The 8,034-nt window shown below is 40.8% G+C and overlaps 1 long non-coding RNA gene across 1 annotated transcript; it reads left to right on the top strand.

Annotated features, from left to right (window-relative positions):
- The first annotated feature begins 4,370 nt into the window (after nucleotides 1-4,370).
- On the top strand, nucleotides 4,371-7,476 carry LOC131558606 (uncharacterized). The gene is made up of 3 exons (XR_009274828.1): nucleotides 4,371-4,418; nucleotides 6,510-6,748; nucleotides 6,898-7,476. It is a non-coding gene; the product is annotated as an uncharacterized LOC131558606 (long non-coding RNA).
- The last annotated feature ends 558 nt before the right edge of the window (nucleotides 7,477-8,034 follow it).

An 8,034-nucleotide genomic window follows, 5' to 3' on the forward strand; every position in this document is an offset into this window, starting at 1 on the left:
GAGGGGATTTGTGTGTTATAATTGCCTTACCTCTCACATTATTTTTAAGAGATGAAGCCAACAGAGCCGTTTCAGATTCTCTGTGTACGGTACTTTCTCTCTTTCAGTAGTTTCTGTGGTTCTTTGTACCCTTTCCAGTTTCTTCATTGCTTTGTAAAATCCAGACACCCCAACCACATGAGACTCCCACTGTTGACCATGCCAATGCCCCATACAAGGAGTTTTTAATACTATCTTTGTCTGCAAACTTAATTTTTTTTTTAAGTTATGGATAAGTACAAAGCATATTCAGGCCAATTCCCAAGAGCTTGCTTTTTCTTAACTAGACTGTAGAAGTCTCTTAGGAGTGGCATACAGCTTTGCCCTTCTTCATCTGCTGTCTCAAGTGTCCTAAGGAATCTGTAGGAAAACACCATTGCCCCATGAGGGGTAACTTCTCTTAGTCTGTAGATCAAAAGAGTGATTCCATTTGGTCATAGTGGGACACTAGAAACGTGTTAAGTGCCTGTATATTCCAACTTCTAAGTCCATACCCAATGTGACCTGCCTGGTGTGAGGGAAGGTGTCTGACTGCATTTTGTTGAATGCCTGCACCTCCTGTTTGCATTCACTGTGCACTGACCAGCCAAGATTACTGTCTGGTTTTGCCTTCTGCTAGATCATCAACAAAGATAGTGAATGGAGTTTGGTACAGGGGCAACTTCCCCCCCATGGTTATGAGTTTTCAGTAGCTGTGGGCATCTCCTGATTTTGGGCTTCTTTGTCTGTTTAATGGATGTATTTTGGTAGCGTATGGCATTGATTTTTTAAAAATACATCTATTTTTTTTTCAGTATGTTGCATAGTACTAAGTAGATGATGTTTGAGTGGCAAGTAAACTTCATCGTTCTCTCGCTGGCAGAAGCTGATACAAGGGTAAGGATTCGGTCAGGTGAGCTTTATGAGCCAGTGTTTTTCTCCATCCTCTTTCCTAACTTATTGATGTGGGCTTTACTTATGGAAGTTATTTTTCTCTGCTCATGTTGAAGGACAGAACAGAACTTACTAATGGGACAGTATCCCCCAGGCTCAGGGCCCAAAGGAAGGCTTACACAAAGAATTCTGAAGGAGGGCCTTGACTATACCCTTGTCCTCAGGGTTTTCCTTGTGACACTGAGGCAGGCTCATGCTACATCCATGCTGTGTATGGCACCTGTCATCTCTGGAGCTCTGCTCTCTCTGCCTGTGCAGCTGAGGGGGACTCCAGGCCTTCCAAAGCTTCATTCAAGACAGGGCCATGTGTGATGAGAACATACACAGGTGTTAATGAAGAGCGGGGGTCGAACAGACTCAAAATAGCTTTCCTTGTCATATTTGACAGCTTTTGGCCTTGCTGCTGCAGCTGTAACTGATCGTGGGCAAACTTCACTGCAGAGTGAGTGTATATTTCCTACCTGGCTGCCCAAACCAACTTTCCTAGGCCAAAACTCTTAGTAAGGAAGAGTAACTGTGATGTTTATGCAGGGTAATTATTCAAAGCAGTATGTGAATGATAGGAGATTCTTCACCAAGCTGGTATGCTCGTGTTTGTGTCCATGTTTTCCAGCCATGTTTCCATTTGGTAGAGTTCTCTTTCCTCTTGTATCTCTTTACTGCCTCTCAGCAGCCTAGCATTTGTGCCTGGCTTGCATTTTTTTGCCATGACACAAAAGCACCGATCAGCTGAATATCTGGTTCTGAAGCTGTGGAATGAAGCTGGAAAATAAACCAAACACAATCCTGCACATGGACTTCTGTGGCTGTGGTTATAAAACAAGAAAACGGTCAAAATGCCGCTTCAGAGAAAGCACTTTGCTACTGCTGTTTGTAAATGCTGTTTCAGACGCTGCTGCCAGAACATGTATGCTGCTGTTCAAGGTGAACAGTGCAATATGGAGATGTGGGCTGCTGTGAAAGGCCCTAATTACAGAAGATGGGCTGGAGAGGGAGAAGGGTTTGGATAACCCTGAAGACTCAACAGCTGCTGCTAAAGGACAAGGTTTGTGCTTCTGTTGACTTGGAAGTATCTATGCTGATTCTTTGCAAAGCAGGTCCTGCTTGCCCAAAGGACAGGCATACTTTTTTTGCATAAGGTCTTGATTTTGAAGCAGTTAAATTTAAAGAGATTTGTTCTCAAAGGCTTCAATTGACTGAAATAGATTCCAACAGTCATGACATTTAACATTTTAGAGGTGGAGATTCTAGGTTGCCCTTTAACAGTGGCAACCATTTCTGATGCGGAGCTAAACAGCAGAAGATACAGAGGTTCAACATCTAGCATTGAGAAAAACCTCCAGTGTTAAGCTGGTGTTCCCACCATGATTCCCCTGGAAGTGGGGAGAGGTGGGAGGAGAAGGAGAATGGCAGATAGTTATCAAATGGCTGTTACTTGTCAAGTGCTGATCTATTTTAAAAGCACAAAAATGGAAGCTGTGGGACAAGGATGAGTTAACAGGAGGGCAATCCAAGTGTGCCACATACCTGTCCTCCTGAGATTTTAATTCAGAGAGAAACTCGGCTTGTTTGACATGCCTTTTAAAGGTATTCCATACATCTCCCATATGGATTAATTCCTAAGGTGCTGAAAGTAGAATGCTTGCTTTGTGAAACCAGCAGTGATGGCATATTTCTGTCATTTAACAATTGTCCATGTAAATGCTTTGCAATGCATAGTTGCTTTAGCACCCATACTTTTCATGAGGGCACTTGATACCCTAATCTATCTGAACATAGCTTGAAGTGTGTAGCAAAATATGGATGTAAAGAATGCAATAATGCTGTGTAAATACAGAAATGACCCATTTGAACAATCAGTGCCTGTTGAAGATACAATCACTGAGCATTAGTGATTCATTAGCAATTCTCGACCCATTGATTCCAAGGTGGCAATATCGAATTAGTGCAATGTTCTTGTTATCTAAATACATATTTAGATAACAAGAAGGTGGTTGTTGTTTTATAGGGAAGGGTCATACAAATGTTCCTGCTAGTTGGGAGGCATGACTGCTAAGTAGAATGTGGAGCAAAGAAAGTGAGAGATTAGTGCAAATGACACATTGTGCAGATGGTGAAAGGGATGAGTCACACTCGGATGTGCTAATAGCTGCTATTGATGAAGGAACTCTTTCTCTAACAGTTGTTAGTATGGTTTAAGTTTATAATTTGGGGGCTTGTGTGTTTATCCCCAGGCGTTAACAACACAGACTGTTCAAGAGCTGACACTCATAGCCATTTGCTCACAGCTGCTTGCACACATGGCTGCATGGATATCTTCTCCAGCAAGATGATCTATGCCAGAATCAGGAACTGGCTGTACTGTTTTCCCTTGGCTAAGGGGATACATGCCAATTTTTGAAATAACCTTAAAAAGGAAGGAAGAGAGCAGAGAATAGAGAGCTTTAGTATTTCAACCAGCACATCTTTAGCTTTACAAACCATAATAAATTGTACACTAGAAGTATCTGGTTACATACAGCAGGAGGAAAATCTGTCCATCAGTGGAATTATTTGTGTCAAAGAGAGGGGATGTTCTTCTTGCCTTTCACTTTTACTGCCACTTTTTGAAGAGGCTGCATTGATTGTGCTTCTTTCAGGATGATATTAATGAACATTTGCATGATAGGGACAACTCCAAACAAGGGAACTGGGTCCATATGTCATACAAATTCAAATACGCTTTGCTGGACCAAGTGTTTGTTTGGAGTGGAGACAATGCCATAGCTCTCTGAGTGATAGTTCACTGGCACCAACTATTTTCTAGGAATCTGATCTTTTTCCAAATCTCTGGTTTTGGATTTGCAGAGCTTCTGTTGAAGTTCTGTCCTCTCTCTGAATGGAAGAAACCTTCACACAGATGACTTTGCCTCTGGTCAGCTATTGCAAAAGGTGTCTCAGATGGTTATAGGAACTCAGGAAAAGGCACAACTGCCCCATAACAATGAAGATGTGCTCTCAAGTGGAAAGAGATTTGACTATGACCCATAGCAACTGTGTCTGGCCACAAATCCTGCTACAACAGCAGCTTTAGAATGCTGAAGTTATGTAAGAGTTATCAATATGAAATATATATTTAGGTGCTCTTTCGTTCATTAGCAGCACAACCTATAAAAACACACCATGAAGTGTACATACACAGTTTGTGGTAGCCGGGAGTGGGGCTGCAACAGAACCTTAACCCCAATGGGCTACAGCTGTGTGGGTCAGGTGAGCAATATTGAAGGTAATGAGACACAGAGTGCCCAGGTGCATTGACCAATCACCAAAGGGCACACAGGTGCAATGCATGTACCATAAGGGTACAAAAGGCTGGCCTAAAGAACAAGAAAGAGCAGCTGCTTGCAGCCTTCCGAAGTGATGTGATGGTGCTCTGTATGGACAGATACCTGAAGCCTTCTGGTGAGGTAGGTCTTACTTTGTTTGGCCAAACGCTTAAAGCTTTCTCATATTGTATGGTGATACTCTGTGTATTGTGCCATCTCAAATGTGACATATGCTGCTACATGAAGATCTAGAGCTTTTGATGTCTTCTGGGTCCAAATGTCTTGCCTTGTCTTCATAAGACAAACTCTATCTTAGTACCCCTTTTGTGAAACTCTGCTTTTTCTGACTGTGGGGGAGTAAATTTCTATCTGAAATGAATATGAAATTTGGCCACTAGGTTTTCTACCAGGGAAATGCTGCAGGAAGAAGTATACTTGGCTTCCTATATGGTTCTTGATTACAGCCCTTGCTCTTAACAGTATAAAACTGCTTTATGTTCTCTGGAAATTAATGAGAAAGCCTCATCAAATCTCTTGGATATTTGAAAAAATTTTTAGTGGGGAGAGCTAGTGGTTGAACTAGATAGGTGATATTCTTTACTAGAAAAGAGGCTTAGCAGAAGGGCAAATTAAGTCACTAACTAGAAAATCTGCTAAGACAGATATATATTTTAAGCTAGTCAGGTAAAGGTATCACCTCCCTGTATAAAACCTACATAATGATATCACTTAAAATACTGTTATTGTATTGCTAGTCTTCTCCTCCAGTTCACAGGTTTTAACAAAATATATCCAAGTGTTAAAAGTCAATGGATCCTGCTATTGACCTTCTGTCATTGATGGAAAATTGTTCATTTTTTCCTGTTTTTCTGCCTTCAGTCATGGGTCAGAATAATAAAATTTTACTTCTTGCAATTCAAATAAAAGTTATTCATTACTGCATGATGAGGAACTTCACTAGATGCCTCCAAAAATAGGAGTTGTTCCATTGTTCTTTCCTGCTAAATGTTTTATTGATAAAATTAAAGATTTACAATAGAGGATGCTTTTTCTTTATGCTGTGATCTTTCTTTCTTTATACTGCTCCAGGATGCTGTGATCCTGGAGGGTGTCTTTGGGTTTCTGCTTTCTAGGAGCCATTCAACTGATTTATTAAGAAAGTGAGCAAGGCCTAACTTGCCCATATTACTATTGGAGCCTTTTGAAATTAGGTAAAGAAAGCATGTTATCCAGCTCTCTGGAAGAGTTGTTGCTCTTAATAAGGCTGCATGTTTTTACTGTGTATCTAGTCTCTTAGAAGTTCAAAATCTAGGCCTCACCCTTTGCTGCACACAGTCCAAATCCCTTTGGATTGTTAATACTAAATAATGTGATAATAGAATTTAGAAAGGGTAGGAATCTTTGATCATACCTTTCCATTAAAAAAAACTATTTAAGTCCTTTTCTCATCTAGTACAGCAGGTAGTGTTGTGCTTCCTCCTTGTCTCTTTCAAGGAGTTACCCTCAACACTGTCTCCCTGAGTTGTTCTTCAAGACATATTTGCTTGTTCTGTCAGGTTTTTTGCTTTCTTCTCCTACTCTCCTGGTTCCTGTGGTGTTTCTCCTGACTCATCTCTCACTCTCCTGCACCTATGTATGTGCAGCCCTCTACCAAAAGCAACGGAATCCTTAACACCTTTTCTAGAGTGCCTGAGCAACCCCAGAAATGCCTTTGTTCTGGACAGTGATGTATGTTCACGTTTGGAGTGCAGACTGCTAAAGTCCTTCAGAGAGCGTATTAAATAATTCCTAGCTTTTCTACTAGTTTCAATATATACTATATTGATTATGATAGATTCTTACCTTTGTTATCAAACTTCAAGTCAGCTAAACTTGCACACATGGAGATAGGCTGCTGATGTGGCTGGTAGCGTGTCATTAACTGCAGAGATTGTCTACCCAGAGTCGCATGCAGAAGGAGACTGGAGCTCTCTCTTTGGAACAATCTTGTTGTTTCAGTCCTCTATGAACTTCAGGTTTTCCTATTCCTTCACCCCTCAAATTTACTAGAAATGAAAGTAAGATTCTTTCTGCAATCTGGTTCTCCAGATTGCTTCCTGTGCCTTTTTGTAACAATACAGTGTTTGCTGTCCTCCAGAGCGGAAGCTGATCTTAAGAGATGGTATGATTTTTGGTTGAGATGCCAGTGGAAAGCTGTACTAACTCTCTAGTCTTTTTGCTGATACTTTGCAGGTCAAAAGAGTGCCAACCTAAAAGACTGTCTCTGGAAGGAGCTTCTCTTTAAGGGACTCTTCTGGGAAGCTGTGAGTTCTCAGCTCATTGAAGAGTCACAGACTGGGTTATGCCTCCCACAAACTCTGAAGCTGTATGGTGGTCAGAGCCAGTCCTCTACAGATGATAGCACTGAGAGAGATTCAGGAAGGGGTGATCTATTAATATTGCAGTGAAGCAAGTGAAAGATCTCCCAACAGGTAGTGAATTGTTTTCTGGAACAATTGAATAAAGCTATAGTGACCTTGTAGTGTTGATGGACTAATATGTAACATTTAGAGGTAGTGATCTTATTTCTGTGGAGAACTGTGTAGTTGGTGGTGTTCTAATAGCTGCTTTCCATTTACAGGTTGTTACACTCTTGTATCTTGTTCAGAACTGAAGATCACTTAAGGATATTGGCAGGTTCTTTTATCTACAAAATGCCCTTTCCTTGGCTTTATCTTTGCCTCTTTCAAGCATCAACTGTTATGGCAACAGGAAGGTGGGAGGCAAATAAGCAGCTGGCAGTCTTCCTAATGGGCAGAAACATAGGCTGGAATCCCTCCTGAATTTGGCAGCACAGTGGTAGAACTGCACTAACATCATTGCTAACAGTGGCATAGCGTGCATTTTGTGCTCACAGGGTAGCTGGATTTAATGAGGTGAGATACTGCTCATGCTCAACCTTCTACTAAAGCTGAACAATGTGATGCATGCAAATGCAGAAAACATAGTCAAAGGTTTTAAAATGGCTTTCCTTATTTATTTACTTTTTCAGAACAAAATTATAAAGTATGGTTTGGGCTGCAAAACTCAGTCCGACCTAGTTGCTTACTTGTTGATTCTGGATTATTTTAAGAAGGAAAAAAGAGGGACATCATGGTTGCCTCTCTTAATCTGACTTTAATGCAATGCCCTTCTTTTAGCCTTGCTGGTTTTCCACAAATGAGAGGAAGTGGGTGTGTGTGTGGTGGGGGGGGGAAGTAGGTTTGACAACTATGGAAATAATACTGGTGTTCCAGGGTTTGATTTCCAATATACTTGTATTTTATCCCCTCTGCTGCTGGTGTCTTTTGTTGGACCCTTACTCTGCAGACTGTTTTTCTGACATATTTCTATTATGTTTGAATTAATTCTTTTTTGTCTGCCGAGAGTTTCCTTGGCTCAGACTGTTCTGAGTTAGAGGATAAAAGAAGGTAATTTTGCAGTTGATTTGCCAATAAAATGACAATGCTTAGTAACTTTCCTTTATTTGACCACACATCTAAATTATGCAGATTTACCAGGTTTAATGTGACAGATTCATTCTTGATGTGATTGAAAGGCTGAATGTCCATAGTTGTCTGTGAATGGAGGTGAATATATATTTCTGATCTCAGTCTTACCCTCTTGAACTTTGATTGAAGTATCAATCCAAACTCCATTGCTTGCCATCATCTGCTTATTAACTTGAAATGAATCCAGAGTTTAAATGCTCTCTGTGCTTCAGGGCTGTTCAAATTTG

The sequence above is a fragment of the Ammospiza caudacuta genome, chromosome 6, assembly GCF_027887145.1.
Source record: "Ammospiza caudacuta isolate bAmmCau1 chromosome 6, bAmmCau1.pri, whole genome shotgun sequence".
Taxonomy (NCBI): domain Eukaryota; kingdom Metazoa; phylum Chordata; class Aves; order Passeriformes; family Passerellidae; genus Ammospiza; species Ammospiza caudacuta.